Below are 18,343 nucleotides of genomic sequence, written 5' to 3'. Positions count from 1 at the left end.
AATATCAGATGGAGTGGAGTCTGTGGTATACTCAGTAGTAATGTCAGATGGAGTGGAGTCTGTGGTATACTCAGTAGTAATGTCAGATGGAGTGGAGTCTGTGGTATACTCAGTAGTAATGTCAGATGGAGTGGACTCTGTGGTATACTCAGTAGTAATGTCAGATGGAGTGGAGTCTGTGGTATACTCAGTAGTAATGTCAGATGGAGTGGAGTCTGTGGTATACTCAGTAGTAATGTCAGATGGAGTGGACTCTGTGGTATACTCAGTAGTAATGTCAGATGGAGTGGAGTCTGTGGTATACTCAGTAGTAATGTCAGATGGAGTGGAGTCTGTGGTATACTCAGTGGTAAGGTCAGATGGAGTGGAGTCTGTGGTATACTCAGTGGTAATGTCAGATGGAGTGGAGTCAGTAGTATACTCAGTAGTAATGTCAGATGCAGTGGAGTCTGTGGTATACTCAGTAGTAATGTCAGATGGTGTGGAGTCTGTGGTATACTCAGTGGTAATGTCAGATGGGCTGGTGTCTGTAGGTGCTATGTCTGCAGTACTTGTGTGAAATATGGTCTCTGTAATTTCAGGCATAGTTGTAGTGCTGGATGTTGCGGCTGAGGAAGATGAATTGCTTGTAGCTTTTGTAGTAGTTGGGGCTGTTGAAGAAAATTAGGTTTGAATTAATTGACACTAAACATTATGGCTGCTTTTTGTAATTTCATACATATATTGGCTTAAATCTTTTTATATTATTACCCAGTGAATTATTTTCCTAATTTCTACTAATTTAACACTTTCAGGTCCAACGTCTAGTTAGGCTCAACAGCCCTAGCGCTATTAGCAGATCTGATGGTGAGCCACTTTAAAATAACAACATAACATCATTCAACATTTATAGAACATTTTTTTTTTAAAAGAAAAAATTACAATTAATTTAAACATTTAAACCAGACAGTATGAATTGCAAAATAGAAACTGGACTGCAAAAGTACTTTATGTTTGGAAGCTATCAAGCTTGCAGCAGGGCCCTCTAACCCCCGGGTCTGTCTGTTGTTACCAAGTTTGTTTTATCACTGTCTACTATTGATATAAGAAACTGTAAATAAATAAAATAAATAAATAGATAAATATTGGTATTTGTGTGCGAAAAAGAAAAATAGACAATATCCCACATACCAGCCGCAATGGTACAATGGTAGAACTTTTTCAGGCTGTGCTAATTGTGATCCTGTTACTGCTCTTACATGTACAGTAATAGAAGAGTGCAACCTAGTGTTACAGATAGTACCTAACATAATAATATACAGATGGAGCAGCTCTCATTTGAGCTGCTCCTGGTGATATTATTGCCAATCGCTCCGGCCTCCAACTGACAGAAGATGGTCCTCATGCACAAGATAATATTAAAAGGGGGTGTAGAGATCCACTCGTGGGCGCTCCCTGTGGTTCGGAAAGTGAAGGAGGGGAGAATGGAGAAAATAAAGGGGGAGTATGGTACTTCCCTTTGTCTTCTTCTCCTGTGTGACTACTTTCTCCTGTAGATATTCTTAGGTTAGGATGTTCCTGATTCCAAATGTGTGTCGGTGATCATATGGAAAGGATGAAAATAAAAAATCAGAGAAATCCACAATGAGAAGTATCCCTGGGGTAAAGAGTATGTTGTTATTATGTCACTTCGAGCTACGGTGGCGTACCGAACTCACTTGTGACAACAAGGATACAGGTGCATCAAGCAGCAGCGTAACTATAATTTTGGCGCCCCCCCGCCGATAATAAAACACGCGCCCCCCCCCTCACCCTCACCCTCACCCTCACCCCCACTCCGGACGCCGATGCCCCCCCAACCCCCCATCCCCCGCATACTTACCTGTATTCGCTGCGCTGGTCCCGGCTCCCATTCTGGCTTCATTCTGATATGAAACACGGACCATCACAAAATGGCCGCCCCCATACAGCAGACAGTTTCAAAGAACTGGCTGCTATATGGGGGCGGACATTTTATGGTAGCCCGTCGCAATAGCAGAATGAAGCCAGGGGAGCTGGGACCGCCGCAGCGAATATAGGTAACGCTGCGGGGGATGGGGCATTACGATAGCACCGCAGCCCCCCGGCGCCCGCACTTACCCAGCGCCTCCCCGCGACCGCGGGGGCTGCGGTGCTGTAGTTACGCCAGTGGCATCAAGGTATCTTTGGGTCAATAAATGAGGTGGCGTACCTATACTCACGTGATAGGGCGGAAATCAAAGCGCATCAAGGTTTCTTTAACCCCTTCCCGACATTTGACGTATATATACGTCATGGCCGGGAAGTACTTCCCGACACATGACGTATATATACGTCATGACTTTAAATTGCCACCCCGTCTCGAGACGAGGTGGCAGAGGGACAATGTCTGCTGTCCCTGACAGCAGACATCCTCCCTCATTGCCCAGGGGGGGCAGCGATGCCTCCCATCTTGGGCGATCGCTGCTATTGGCTGTTAAAAAGTGAATAGCCAAAAGTAGCGTTGAAATGCATGTAGTGTAAAATTTAGACTCTGCTGCCCCCTAGCGTCCAAAAAAAATAAAGGCGGTTTAAATAATGATTTAAAAATAAAGAATAGATATGGTCTTTGTTAGTTATTAACTATTTTGAGTGATATGATTATTTGTCTCACAAGCAGAAAATGGAACATTTTGCAAATAGCAAAATGTTCCATTTTTTCACGACACTTTGGTATTTTTCCCCAAAAAAAAAAAACTGTATCGACCAAATTTCACCACTAATTTAAAGTACAATGTGTCACGGGAAAACAATCTCAAAATCACTGGGATAAGTAAAAGCAAAAAAAAGTTATACCCACTTAAGTGATACATGTCAGATTTGAAAAAAATGGCTCTGTCAGGAAGGCAAAAACTGGCTGCGTCAGGAAGGGGTTAAATATCTGTTTTTTATTGGAGAAGATTAAAACATCAATGGAATAAAAATAGGAAAGAAGGTGTAAAGTGGAAGGTGAGGTGCCTTACCAGGTGATGGTTGGGTGAAGTCAAACCGGATAACATACACCCAAGTTCTCACAGGTTAGCTAGACTCACCTTCACAGCTTTTCTGCCTCCTGGGGGTACACTAGATCTGGGCCGACATGTTTCGAGATAATACTATCTCTTCTTCAGGATCCAGACTAGTGTGATCAATGTGACTCTATATATGCGTTATGGCACATATAGAGTCACATTGATCACCCAACCATCACCTGGTAAGGCACCTCACCTTCCACTTTACACCTTCTTTCCTATTTTTATTCCATTGATGTTTTAATCTTGTCCAATAAAAAACGGATATTTAAAGAAACCTTGATGCGCTTTGATTTCCGCCCTATCACGTGAGTACGGGTACGCCACCTCATTTATTGACCCAAAGATACCTTGATGCACCTGTATCCTTGTTGTCACAAGTGAGTTCGGTACGCCACCGTAGCTCGAAGTGACATAATAACAACATACTCTTTACCCCAGGGATACTTCTCATTGTGGATTTCTCTGATTTTTTATTTTCATCCTTTCCATATGATCACCGAGACACATTTGGAATCAGGAACATCCTAACCTAAGAATATCTACAGGAGAAAGTAGTCACACAGGAGAAGAAGACAAAGGGAAGTACCATACTCCCCCTTTATTTTCTCCATTCTCCCCTCCTTCACTTTCCGAACCACAGGGAGCGCCCACGAGTGGATCTCTACACCCCCTTTTAATATTGTCTTTACCCTGAGGTGAAATTGGGATACACCTCGAGAGATCCATCAGGCAGATCCCTCCAGATAGCGCCACGTCACCCTGCTCACTCCTTCTATTACTCATGCACAAGATGCCCGCAAGCCCCATTCTGTTGGAGGATGTAGCAGCCCTCCACCTGGCTCTGCCCCCAGCTGCCACAGCCTGCCCCCGATCACTGTCCGTCTCCCTGAAGTGGAGACAAACAGGAAAGCCGCTCCCCACCGCCTTGTTGATGGGGACCCACGAGCAAGTGATACACTCGTGCATCCCCGTCAGATGAAGCTGATGTCCGCCAGCTCCATCTGAAGGCTGCTCCATCTGTATCTACTGTAACAGCTTATTGTAACTCTCTGCGGTTTTTGTGGATCTGGCTTTAGATCTTAACCAAAATGGATCCAGTTAACGATGTTAAAAACTGGAAATTATAGTTCATGCTCTTGGACTATAGTAGAACTCTGACTAGTAACGGGCAGTTGATGGAGACCCAGAGCAAGGCCACAGACTGTAACACACTGGCAGTTTTCACCGGGGTTCCCCAAAAGGAGATTTGAGCTTTATTTCAACGTCTGACAAGTAAGCCTCGGTCATCTGACTTGGTCCTTCCTTACTAGTGCTAGGATATCTTGAAAGGGACAAAGAAGGAAACTAATTGAGGGAATTACCCAAGGGACAGGAAAGTTCTGATGTCAAACTGGAACTGCAGAATAATTTTGGACTGCAACCAAATTAAATATAACCAAGCTGCAGCTGATTGGAGCAAATGTCAGCCTGAAACTGATGGGAGTGATTATCAGGCTGGAGCATTTTTTGGACTGGAACTGGTGGCAGCAGAATGAAAATCTGCTCCGGTGCTATAGTTAACCGCCCCCCCCCCAATCCCCCACAGCCTTACCTATCGCGCTTGTCCCGGCAGCTCCGTTCTTCTGCTGAGGACCACCACAAAATGGCCGCCCCCATATAGCACACAGTTCTCTGAAACTGTCTGCTGTATGGGGGCGGCCATTTTGTGGTGGTCCTCAGCAGAAGAACGGAGCCGCCGGGACCAGCGCGATAGGTAAGGCTGTGGGGGATTGGGCGGGGGTTTGCATGGGCGGTGGGGAGGCAGGGCAGGGGGGTAGGGGTGCTTGGCGAGGCGGCGGCGGGGGGGGGGCAAAACGTAGCTACGCCACTGCACGGGCCAGAGTCCTACTGCTGGGCCACCATATTAACTTGCTAATTTGCGGCTGCAGCACCCACATTGCCAGACCAGCCACCTGGGAAACAGTATTGCGGGAAGAGTGTATTCTGTCCGCGGAGTACCTGCACTGTGGGGGCATTTATGTACTGTATGTGGAACTCTGTTGCCGTAATCTGACTATTGGAGACAACTATGCTCCATAATATAAATTGGTATTATTTTGTGGCCACACCCCTTCCCCATGAAGCCACTCCTCTATATTTTTTGGATTGAGCACCCAACAGCAAGAACATAAATTGGCACCTATGGATGGATACGGTTATTTTTGGGCTGCATGTGGCGATGGGGGAACAGCGGGGATCCGGCGCAGGGCTCTGACAGAATGGGATGTGTGAGCATCTAGTAAAGCAATGATTGGCATGTATTGGCAGCCTGGTGGCACAGTGGTTAGTACATTGCTTCAGCCATGGCTACTTTTATGATCACTGCACTATCTGTGTGGAGTTTGTGTGTTCCCTGTACTTGCATAGGCTTCCTCCTGTGCTCCAGTTATCTCCCAAATTCATACATAACTAATAATAATAATAATACTACAATTATATATTCCTGGGGATGTTAGTGATTTATACGCACCTGTCCTGTTGTTCGGTATTTCACACCGAGATCCTGTGAAGTCCCCTGTGCACTGACACTTTATCCCATCATAAGTGCCGCCATTCAGACAGTAATCTATACACAGATACATTAAAGATCTTGATCAGCAACTAATAAATATGTCATTGCTTCATTTGCATAAGTAATTAAATGTGTGATTGGGCTACAGTATAAATGTGCATCAAGTTGCTACTTGGAAAATATGCAATAAAAATTACACACAGCAATAAATCCAACTAATGTTCTGCCAAAACCTAGAGATGTTCTGTTTCCCAGACTCTCACAAGGTTTGGATTCTGCAATATGTATGTATGACTCTGTCATCTTTTAGCTACCCCTGTCTCCTTACCCTTTACTAATACCTATATAACATTCATGGAGTTAGCCTGAGAGCTCTTTGTTATTCAGTCACACAGTCCTTTACTAGATTGATTATTGCAATAGTCTCCTAACTGGTCTTCCCAAGAACAGACTCTCACCACTGCAATCAATTTTAAATGCTGCTGCTTGGCTGATCTTCCTTGCAAGACGCTCATCGTCTGCTGATCCGCTCTGCCAGTCCCTCCATTGGTTGCCTGTATATTACCGTATTCAATATAAAACACTTCTACTTGCATATAAAGCTATTAACCATACTGCACCAGCATATCTCTCTACTTATCACAAAATATCTCCCTTCTCGACCACTACGCTCCGCACAAGATCTGCGTCTCTCTTCTGCACCGATCACTAGCTCCCATTCATTATTACAGGACTTTTATTGGGCTGCTCCCACCCTATGAAATGCCCTTCCACGCACATTAAGACTCTCCACCAGTCTCCAAACTTTCAAGCGTTCCCTGAAAACTCACCTCTTCAGGCAAGCCTATCATATTTAAGTTCTACATGCATAACCCTCCGAGGCACTTATGTATTATATAGCTTCCCTTCTGGACTTGTAACTGCTATGCTATTACTGGTGCCTGTCCTTATGTTTCCCCCCTATATCCCTATAGATTGTAAGCTTGCAGCAGGGCCCTCCTACCTCCAAGTCTGTCTGTTGTTACCCAGTTTGTCTTATCACTGTCTACTATTGTAAAGCGCAACGGAATCTGCTGCGCTATATAAGAAACTGTAAATAAATAAATAAATAAATAGATGCTTACATACCCATGACTCAATCCCATCGCCTGTGGCATTGCAGTCAGACATGCTACAGTATCTGCTCTTGCATAGAAAGTTAGAAAAGTCTAACTATTTGATGCTCACATTGTAGTTTGTGAAAAAATGATCAGCATTGCAGCTGAGTAGATCTATGTAGTGGGTGGCTGCAAGGGACAGAATGTGGCTGCACACTACAAAGATCTGCTCAATTATTTTTACAATATACAAGTAGCTTCATATGCAGTTTTTAGAAATCTCTAGTTTTTATTTAGGACAAAATCTCTTATTTAATAGCCCAGATGTGTCACTCTGAAAGTGGATGTATAACGCTGGGTGGAGTCATGGGCGGAGTCATAGGCTAAGCCTATCAGAGCCTGTTTGACTCCGCCCACACACACTCACAGAGTGACAGAGAGGCACCTTAGTGCTGCCCAGAGAGTCACCCAAACCAGCCCGCTGCGGTGCCAGACACCCACTGCCTCCTCTCCCTCCCCGTGCTGGTGCCTCACTTCACTGGAGCACCGGGTCAGCATGGGGGAGCGCTGCTGCTGGGACACCTGACAGCCGGAAGGCTTTCTCCCTGCCTTCCAGCTGTCAGTCTGAGGCTGCTGCTCATAGGCATTGTGCACGGGGGAGGGAGGGATGACCATCACCCCTTCACGCTTGCTAATAAATTATTCCTGCCCAGTCCCAGCCCTGCATGACATGATGTGATGCAGTCCCGCGCCGGCGGATCTACTCGCACTGCAAGTGCACTCTGCCTGTTCTACTACAGGAAGGAGGGACCGCCGGCGCCACACAGCCTACATAGTGACACCTGCTTTCCTGCCTGCTTGGTGCAAGCATGACTTAACTACATCCCCTCCGCCTCCCCTCTGCACACTGGTAGGTGACTGACCGTGTGCTGTATTATTATCTTTGTTTTTGTGGGGGATGCTGTATTGTATGTGGGGAAGGGGCCCTATGTGCTGTATAATTATCTGTGTGGGGGACAACCTACAGGTATGTGCTGTATTATGATTGGCGGGCCCTATGTGCTGTATAATTATCTGTTGAGGGGGACCTATGTGCTGTATTATCTAGGGAGAGGGCTATTTGCGGCATTATTCTCTGGGGGGGCCTATTGTCTGTGTATTACTATATGTGGGGGACCTACGGTATGTTCTCTATTATTGGGTGGGGGACTTATGTGCTGTATTAGTCATTATTAATTTATGTGCTATATTAATTTATGTGTGACTTAAGTGCTATATTAATTTCTGGGGGGCAGGGGTTTGGGGCTCTGTATTGCCCCTGCAGTTCAGACCCTGTCTCCACACATGTTACCGTAACCGGTGTGATGCAATGATGCCATATTGTGTATGGTGTTGTGTATAGTGTAAGGCTCATTACCGTGTTTGGTGTAATGTGTAAGGGGAATTATGTTGCGTAGCGAATAGTTTCCGCGGCATTACGGAGTGACGGATAGTGTAACGGGCATTGCAGTGTGTGGTGTATAGTGTAAGTGGCATTACGGTGGGTGACGTATAGTGTAAGGTGTATTAATACACCAGGCATATAGTGTAAGGGGCTTTACAGTTTGGCATATTGTGTATGGTGTATTGCAGTGTGTGGAGTATAGCTAAGTGGCATTACGGTGTGTGGCGTATAGTGTACGCTGCATTATGCCCTGTGGTGTAAAGTGTAAGTGGCATTACGGTGTGGTGTATAGTGTTACGGCAATTATGGCGTGGACTATAGTGAAGGGTGCATTGCTGTGTGCGGTAAAATGTAATGTGTAATGGCCATCATGGTGTGGGGTGTATTGTTAAATGAGAATCACAGTGTAAGTGTAGAGCAAAGCAGTGTCACCACACAACCGCCACTCCCGCCCCCGCAGTAATTCACCACCCGCGCCTCCTACACAAACCAAATTTCACCGTTCACAGGTCAAGGGGGTGGAGCCCCATACGCTGGCGTGAAGAGCGCCCGTAGGCCTGGATGAATCACCTAGTAGCTTAATATTTAGGATGTACATGCTGGAATACAGCAGATAATGGGTTTGAATTCTGGATATATTCAAATTGGTTTTTTAAATAAAGGATATTTTAACTGAATAAGAAATACATCTGAAGTTAAAAACATTCATGTGGGATGGGACATCATAGCAATGGCTTTCTCTGGGATCAGTTTTGTCATGCCTCTTCTCAAAGAGGGACTGTGCCTTCTGTCCCCAGTGAAAAAGGGCTAATTCTTTTTTTTTCAATACACAGAGCATCAAAAAGTCTAGTCTTGGTATTTACTGTATAAACAGTATAATTATACTTACAGACACTGGTGACTTTGGGGTTTATGTACTAAGACACAGAGAGCGTTAAAGTGAAAATAGAATTAGGAGCTGTTCCTATTAGGCACTTCAGCGGGTCTCAGCCATGTTGACACTAAAGATTCTGGTTCTGGGTGTGCTATGGGAATGTCATAGCTGTGTTGCTAAAGTACTGTAGTTTTGGGGTCAGATTTATAGATTAATGCTAATTCATGGCCGCTGAGTCCTAGTTTACAGCAGCTGTGTGATAATGTGCAAAAGCAACAGGAGGCACCTTGAGTAACTATTTACCGCTTATCAGTAGGATTGGATCATTTCTGTGGACATTGGTTACCTGTGCTAGGTATTGTGGTTCCAGTGGAAGGCTTATGTGTCATGCTAGATACAGTGGTTCCAGTGGTAGGCTCGGGAGTTGTGCCAGATACAGTGGATGCAATGGTAGGCTTAGGAGTCATGTCAGATAATGTGGAGTCTGTGGTATACTCAGAAGTCATGTCAGATGGAGTGGAGTCTGTGCTATACTCAGGAGTTGTGTCAGACAGAGTGGATTCTATGGTATACTCATGTGTTGTGTCAGATGGAGTGGAGTCTGTGGTATACTCAGGAGTCGTGTCAGATGGAGTGGAGTCAGTGGTATACTCAGTGGTAATGTCAGATGGAGTGGAGTCTGTGGTATACTCAGTGGTAATGTCAGATGGAGTGGAGTCAGTGGTATACTCAGTAGTTATGTCAGATGGAGTGAAGTCTGTGATATACTCAGTGGTAATGTCAGATGGAGTGGAGACTGTGGTATACTCAGTGCTAGTGTCAGATGGTGTGGAGTCAATTGTATATTCAGTAGAAATGTCAGATGGAGTGGATTCTATGGAATACTCAGGAGTCGTGTTAGTCAGTGTGGTGTCAGTGGTATATTCAGTGGTAATGTCAGATGAAGTGGAGTCTGTGGTATACTCAGTAGTAATGTCAGATGGAGTGGAGTCTGTGGTATACTCAGTGGTAATGTCAGATGGAGTGGAGTCTGTGGTATACTCAGTAGTAATGTCATATGGACTGGAGTCCGTGGTATACTCAGTGGTAATGTCAGATGGAGTGGAGTCAGTTGTATACTCAGTAGTAATGTCAGATGGAGTGGAGTCAGTGGTATACTCAGTAGTAATGTCAGATGAAGTGGAGTCAGTGGTATACTCAGTAGTAATGTCAGATGGAGTGGAGTCAGTGGTATACTCAGTAGTAATGTCAGATGGAGTGGAGTCAGTGGTATACTTAGTAGTAATGTCAGATGAAGTGGAGTCAGTGGTATACTCAGTAGTAATGTCAGATGAAGTGGAGTCAGTGGTATACTCAGTAGTAATGTCAGATGGAGTGGAGTCTGTGGTATACTCAGTAGTAATGTCAGATGGAGTGGAGTCTGTGGTATACTCAGTAGTAATGTCAGATGAAGTGGAGTCAGTGGTATACTCAGTAGTAATGTCAGATGGAGTGGAGTCAGTGGTATACTCAGTAGTAATGTCAGAGGGAGTGAAGTCTGTGGTATACTCAGTAGTAATGTCAGATGGAGTGGAGTCAGTGGTATACTCAGTAGTAATGTCAGATGGAGTGGAGTCTGTGGTGTACTCAGTAGTAATGTCAGATGGAGTGGAGTCAGTAGTATACTCAGTAGTAATGTCAGATGGAGTGGAGTCTGTGGTGTACTCAGTAGTAATGTCAGATGGAGTGGAGTCAGTGGTATACTCAGTAGTAATGTCAGATGGAGTGGAGTCAGTGGTATACTCAGTAGTAATGTCAGATGGAGTGGAGTCTGTGGTGTACTCAGTAGTAATGTCAGATGGAGTGGAGTCAGTAGTATACTCAGTAGTAATGTCAGATGGAGTGGAGTCAGTAGTATACTCAGTAGTAATGTCAGACAGTGTGGAGTCAGTAGTATACTCAGTAGTAATGTCAGATGGAGTGGAGTCTGTGGTGTACTCAGTAGTAATGTCAGATGGAGTGGAGTCAGTGGTATACTCAGTAGTAATGTCAGATGGAGTGGAGTCAGTGGTATACTCAGTAGTAATGTCAGATGGAGTGGAGTCAGTAGTATACTCAGTAGTAATGTCAGATGGAGTGGAGTCAGTAGTGTACTCAGTAGTAATGTCATATGTACTGGTGTCTGTAGGTTCTATGTGTGTAGTACTTGTGTGAAATATGGTCTCTGTTGTTTCAGGCATAGTTGTAGTGCTGGATGCTGCAGCTGAGGAAGATGAATTGCTTGTAGATTTTGTAGGAGTTGGGTCTGTTGAAGAAAATTAGGTTTGAATTAATTGACACTAAACAATATGGCTGCACTTTGTAAACTCATATATATATTGGCTTACACCTTTCTATGTTATTATCCAGGCTTTTATCCCCAATTATTACTAATTTAACCCTTTCAGCAGATCTAATGGTGAGCCACTTTATAATACCAACATGAACATCATCCAACATTCAATGTAGACCATTCTTGAATTTAAAATAAAAACAGACTGTATTGCAAATAAATAAAAAATTGTACTGCAAAAGGTTAAGTACTGTATGATCGGAAGCTGTAGTGATCAATATGGGTATGTGTGTGCGCAAAAGAGGAAAATAGACAATATCCCACATACCAGCCGCAATGGTAGAACATTTCCAGGCTGTGCTAATTGTGATGCTACTGCTGTTACATGTACTAGAAGAGTGCCCCCTAGTGTTACAGGCAGTACCTAACATGGTAATGTATCTTCTATAACATCTTTCTGTCACTCTCTGAGGTTTTTGTGGATCCGGCTTTGGATCTTAACCAAAATGGATCCAATTAATGATGTTGGAAGCTTGCTGGAATTTATAATTCATGCTCATGGACTATAGAAGAACTCCAACTAGTAACAGGCAGTTGATGGAGACCCAGACCAAAGCTACAGACTGTAACACACTGGCAGTTTTCACCTGCAAGGAAATTTGAGCTTTATTTCAACGTCTGACAAGGAAGCCTCAGTCATTTGACTGGGCCGTTCCATACCAGTGCTAGGATATCTTCAAGGGATAAAGAAGGAAACTAATTGAGGGAATTACCCAAGGGACAGGAAAAAAAGATTAGGGCTAGGATCAGAGGCGTAGCTACCGTAAGGCAGCCACCGCGGCTGCTTGGAGGAGCAAGCGTCAGCGGGGCGCCCCCGGTGCCCGGGCACTCTGGTCAGACCCCGACCCCCCCTTACCCCTCCACATGCCGCCGCCACCGCGGCAAAAATGGCTGCCCCCTAATAGCAGACAGTTTTTAAGGATGCTAGAGGAGGCCGCCGCCTCCTCTAACATCCCTAAAAAAACTCTGCTGTACTGGGGCAGCCATTTTGTCGTGTCATTTTTCATTACTGCAGGAGACGGAGCCCCGAGAAATATAGCCAAGCTGCAGCTGATTGGAGCAAATGTCATCCTGTAACTGATGGGAGTGATTATCAGGCTGGAACCAAAGGAGCATTTTTTGGACCGGAACTGGTTGCAGCAGAATGAAAACCTGCTCAGGAGTCTTTGGATAGGAAATGATTCAGCAGGAGCTCAGTGAAGGTATGCAGCCAGGATGTGGACATCACTACACTGGCAGCTTTATACTTCATGGGCTGACTCTTTATACCTGCTGGGATGCAAGGATTGGCTGCTCAAATCAGCTGAACAGCTGTCTCCTCTGGATTGGTGGGAGATTCAGGTTGTTTCACAAAAGCAAACTCCTTCTTTAATTAAGAAAACCGTGAGCACTGCAGGTGGGGCAGATGTAACATCTGCAGACAGAGTTACATTTGGTCGCGTTATTTTGTTTCTGTGCAGAGTAAATTCTGGCTGTTTTATTCTTATCCTGCAATTTAAATTTAATTTTAAACATACCCCAACCTAATCTAACTCTCTCTGCACATTTTACATCCGGATTACGCAGACTGCTCACACAGGAGAGCTTTCAGGTGGCTAAGGCTGTGGCCACATATAGAAGTGCAAAGGGTCTCATTCAATGGGACCTGCTGCACCACAAAGAGCCTGCACACAGTTTCCTAAAATATGTGGCTAGCTACACATTAGCAGTGCAGACACAGCTGTCTAGTCCAATGTTTTAACGTGTTGCCCTGTATTACACATGAAATGTGGTCGGGAGTAGGCAGACCCTGTTCTTTAGGATCAGGCTACACCGCTTTGTGTGGCCACACACAGTCTCCTTGCGGCGCAGCTGGTCCCACTGAACAGGATGTGATTTCTGGCCACCGTCTTATCAGCCTGGAAGGAGATTCAGCAGGTACAGTAGGAACAAATACTGCAGCTTGTATGCTAAACAGATTCCCCAGGCAATGAACATTACAAGTAGGATCTCCTGGACTGCAGGACAGATGGAAGAGTGAAGTCATAATACAACCTACTAAAACAAGAGGAATTAAGCCAGGCTCATGCACAACTTTTATGCTCAGAGTGTAGGGTCACCTCCAAAACGGCAACATCAGTTCACAGAAAGGACACTGAGGTCAAGATGAAAACAGATTTCTGAGAGAGTAATGGTGACCATGAGTATAATGTGTCAGGCTGACATTTCTGTATCTGAAACTGTGATACATCATTCCTCCAGCACTACCCAAGCGCAGTCCATGATTCCCAATAAGGATCCCTGTGTGTAAGGGCCGCTGCTGCAGAGGGACAAACCTCATCCCAGAAGGGGAACATGATTGAGCCTAGTATCCACTAGTTGTCTGTATATAATTGTATGAAATACTGATAGTGTCCTGTTCAGCAGTAGATCACTAACGCCATTACAGCCATGTTGTCTCTGGATCTTCCCCCAATTTCCTCCATAAACACAACAGGTGTTAGCAGAAAACCTATGAGGGGGACGCGGTACACTCACTGGGGGTCCATGTGCTCAGGTGTCTACATTGACACAGAAAACATTTTCATATTTCAACCTTTCCCTGCTGACCTTTTGCTATATGGACTTTGTACATGTCAAACTTTTGAGGTCAACCTACAGCACTGTTGACGTAAATAATGATGACTCCATGATCCACAACTGGTCTCAGCACATTGCTACTAGAGTGGAGGAGGACTGATTCCAGTCTACCAGTAGACCCGGAAATAACGTATATGTACAGGAATGTAAGTAAGGCTCCCGGCCCAGTGCTGCATCTGTGCCCAGCTCCAAATACACTATTCCTCCAATTAACAGAACAATAAAGCAACGATTGGCATGTAATGGCAGCCTGGTGGCACAGTGGTTAGTGTACATTGCTTCAGCCATGCCTACTTTTATGATCACTGTCCTATCTGTGTGGAGTTTGTGTGTTCCCTGTACTTACATAGGCTTCCTCCTGTGCTGCAGTTATCTCCCACACTCATACATAACTAATAATAATAATAATAATACTACAATTATATATTCCTGGGGATGTTAGTGATTTATACGCACCTGTCCTGTTGTTCGGTATTTCACACCGAGATCCTGTGAAGTCCTCTGGGCACTGACACTTTATCCCATCATAAGTGCCGCCATTTAGACAGTAATCTATACACAGATACATTAAAGATCTTGATCAGCAACTAATATATATCAGTCATTGCTTCATTTGCATAAGTAATTAAATGTATGATTGGGCTACAGCAGTGGTTCCCAAACTGTGTGCCGTGGCTCCCTGGGGTGCCTCGAGACACTTGCAGGGGTGCCTCGGGTTGGTCGTCCAGGATCAACTCAAATTATTTATGATCAATTATTTCTGGACAAAACCAGTGCTGGTGGCTGCAATCATAAAATGTATACAATCAGAACCAAATCCTGCCCTTTACCACATAACTGAACCTAAGAAGCACATATAAACACAATCTACTTTATTTGATATATATCTTTTGGGGCCTAGGGGTGCCGTGGAAAAATTCTGATACACTAGGGTGCCGTGATTAGAAAAAGATTGGGAACCCCTGGGCTACAGTATAAATGTGCATCAAGTTGATCATTTGCTAATGGGCAAATACGCAATAAAAATTACAAACAGCAATAAATCCAACTAACGTTCTGCCAAAACCTAGAGATGTTCTGTTTCCCAGACTCTCACAAGGTTTGGATTCTGCAATGCGTATGTCTGTCATCTTCTATCTACCCCGGTCTCCTTACCCTTTACTAATACCTATACAACATTCATGGACGAAGCCTGAGAGCTCCTTGGGTACTTGTGAAGTATCACGGCTCCCATCGTATGGCATCGTATGCCATATGTAGTGGCATACGATGGTATGCGATGCGATTTTTACAGATTTTTCAGCATTTTTGTTCAAAAATCGTATGCGATCGCATCGGATGCCATACGATGGCATACGATGCGATACGATGCGATGCGATGGCATACGTTTTTGATCTTAAATGCATCCAAATGCATTAAAATTAGTATGAAACATGTTAATTGGCCCCCAACTGTCATTTTCCACTGTGTACCACCCCCAATATCAACGCCAACCCGAAGCGTGGCGAGTGGCGGCGGTACGCGTCCTACGACCTTTTCATACCCCCACTATCCACGTCGGCGTGGAGTTGAGAATAGAAAGTGTGGCGAGCGCAGCGAGCCACCTAGCCCGAAGCTTGGCGAGCGTAGCAAGCCCCGCGAGGGGACGCGGATAACTGTGAAGCCCGCGAGGGGACGCGTATAGCTGTGAAGGTATCCGCGTCCCCTCGCGGGGCTCGCTGCGCTCGCCACGCTTCGGGCTTGGTGGCTCGCTGCGCTCGCCACACTTTCTATTATCAACTCCACGCCGACGTGGATAGTGGGGGTCGTAGGATGCGTACCGCCACCCCTCGCGGGCTCACTGCGCTCGCCACGCTTCGGGTTGACGTTGATAGTGGGGGTGGTACACTATGAAAAATGGCATTTGGGGGCATTTCACATGTTTACTACACATTTCAATGCATTTTTATGCATTTCAGTGCAAAATCGGGTGCGATCGCATCGCATGCGATTTGATCGTATGCGATGCGATTTTTTATCATACGATCAGCATACGATCAAGGTCGTGGGAGCCGTGATACTCCACAAGTACCGCTCCTTGTTATTCAGTCACACTGTGGCAGATGTATTAAGCCTGGAGAAGAGATAAACTGGAGATAAAGTGAAAGGAGATAAAACATCAGCCAATCAACTCCCAACTGTCATATTTCAAACACAGTTCATTGGCTGGTGCTTTATCGCCTTTCACTTTATCTCTTCTTCAAGCTTAATACATCTGCCCCACTGTCCTTTATTGGATGCTGACATACTTGGGACTCAGGTCCTTATTCTGGATCACTCGCTCCCCTCCGTATTCATACGGGGAGCAATGTTTCATTACTACGCATGAGCATTTCTGTGCAAGTGCATATGCTTGGTGCGAGCGGGCATGGCGTCCTGATTTCACATACCAGTGCGGGAGCTGGTCATGGGACGGCGGTGACGGACTGCGCCCATGGGAATGCCCAGTGTTTTATGGGTTTTCCCATGAAAATGCTGGGCAATCCTATGGAAATTTGGCAGTAACAGGGCTGCCGGGGGCGGGCAGCTGACATCCCTGGATGTCAGCTGCCCGCCTTCTTCCCGTACTGGGTGCGCACAGAGCAAAGACACCAGAGAATTTTGCTTGCTCCTTCCAAATCATTTGATGGTCGTCGATCATCACATGATTTAATTTGTGCAAAACAACAATTTGCAGGTGGGCAGGGAACTCGCCAAGTGAGGGAAAGGCAGGCGGCTGTGCGAGCGGCAGAAGGCAATTTTGCATGTGGACTAGAGTAAGGTAGCCAATCTCATCGCCTGTGGCATTGCAGTTAGACATGCTATTCATCACCTATCTGCCCTTATATAGAAAGCAAAGAAATTTGAACTATTTGACGCTCACATTGTAGTTTGTAGCTGAACAGATCTATGTAGTGGGTGGCTGCAAAAGATTGAATGTGGCTGCACACTACATAGATCTGCTTAATCATTTTCACATAGTACAAGTAGCTTATTTTGCAGTTTTTAGAAATCTCTGGTTTTTATTTAGGACCAAATAGCTTAAGTACATGCTGGAATACAGCTAGTAATGGGTTTAAATTCTGTTTACATTGAAATTAGTTTTTTAAATAAAGGGCATTGTAACTGAATATGAAAGGCATCTGAAGTTAAGTACAGATTGAGCGCCTCTCAGCCAGCGCCAGGGCTCATTAGAATGCCCACACTGGCGAGCATGCACGCACGTCAGTTTCTAGGCAGCTGGGGATGCAAACCCTGCCCCTCTCCACTTCTGGGAGATGGGCAGGGTTAGAGGAGGAGCAAGGAAGTGGGGGTGAGCATTGGGGACTGGCGGGGAGGTGACAGGGACTGGTGGGGCGCTACGTTGTAAGGGGACACGCGCGCTTCTCGTGAGCGCGCGTACCCTTCTGGCGGCTTGCGGATGGTGATCTGAACGCCAGACCCTGCTGGATGAAGCGTGCTTCATCTGTACATGCATGTGGGAGGGGACATCATAGCATGGGCTTTCTCTGGGATCAGTTTTGTCATGACCCTTCTCAAAGAGCAGAGCATCAAAAAGTTTAGTTACATCTCTGGTATCTATAAACAACATAATTATACTTACAAACACTTGTGACTTTGGGGTTTATGTACTAAGCCACAGAGAGCGATAAAGTGGAAATAGTATTAGCAGGTGATACAGATCACGCACTTCAGCGGGTCAGGGTTATTGTTAGGTACTAGGGCGCTGCATCATGTTGCCACTAAGGATTCTGGTTGAGGGTGTGCTATGGGAATGTAAAAGGTGGGCTGCTAAAGTATTTTTGGGGACAGATTTATAGATGGATGCTAATTCATGACCTCTGAGCCCTAGTATGCAGCAGCTGTGTGATAATGTGCAAATGCAACAGGAGGTCGTCTTGTGTAACTATACACCGCTTATCTGTAGATTGGTCCAAAGACGCAGCATTGGAATATTTCTGTGGACACTGGTTACCTGTGCTAGATACCATGGTTTCAGTGGAAGGCTCATGTGTTGTGCCAGATATAGTGGATCCAATGCTAGGCTCAGGAGTCATGCCAGATACAGTAGTTCCAGTGGAAGGCTCAGGAGTTGTGTCAAATTCCGTAGTTCCAGTGGAAGGCTCAGGAGTCGTGTGAGAAGGAGTGGAGTCAGAGGTATACTCAGGAGTTGTGTCAAACGGTGTGGTGTCAGTGGTATACTCAGGAGTCATGTCAGACAGTGTGGAGTCTGTGGTATACTCAGGAGTCATGTCAGACAGTGTGGAGTCTGTGGTATACTCAGTAGTAATGTCAGATGGAGTGGAGTCAGTGGTAT

General features: G+C 45.3%; 2 long non-coding RNA genes across 2 annotated transcripts; both read right to left on the bottom strand.

The window, feature by feature from the left end:
* Window positions 1-255: 255 nt before the first annotated feature.
* LOC146072835 (uncharacterized) lies at window positions 256-10,743 on the bottom strand. Its single transcript, XR_014473243.1, has 3 exons — window positions 9,363-10,743; window positions 5,560-5,655; window positions 256-650 (listed from the first exon to the last, which is right to left on the bottom strand). It is a non-coding gene; the product is annotated as an uncharacterized LOC146072835 (long non-coding RNA).
* Window positions 10,744-10,936: 193 nt separating this feature from the next.
* On the bottom strand, window positions 10,937-18,300 carry LOC146072833 (uncharacterized). Its single transcript, XR_014473242.1, has 3 exons — window positions 18,002-18,300; window positions 14,463-14,558; window positions 10,937-11,300 (listed from the first exon to the last, which is right to left on the bottom strand). It is a non-coding gene; the product is annotated as an uncharacterized LOC146072833 (long non-coding RNA).
* Window positions 18,301-18,343: the final 43 nt, after the last annotated feature.

This window comes from Crinia signifera, chromosome 4 (genome assembly GCF_055691185.1).
Source record: "Crinia signifera chromosome 4, ASM5569118v1, whole genome shotgun sequence".
NCBI lineage: Eukaryota > Metazoa > Chordata > Amphibia > Anura > Myobatrachidae > Crinia > Crinia signifera.
Note: the sequence above shows the minus strand (reverse complement) of the source record. Positions and strands in the feature narration are given on the sequence as shown.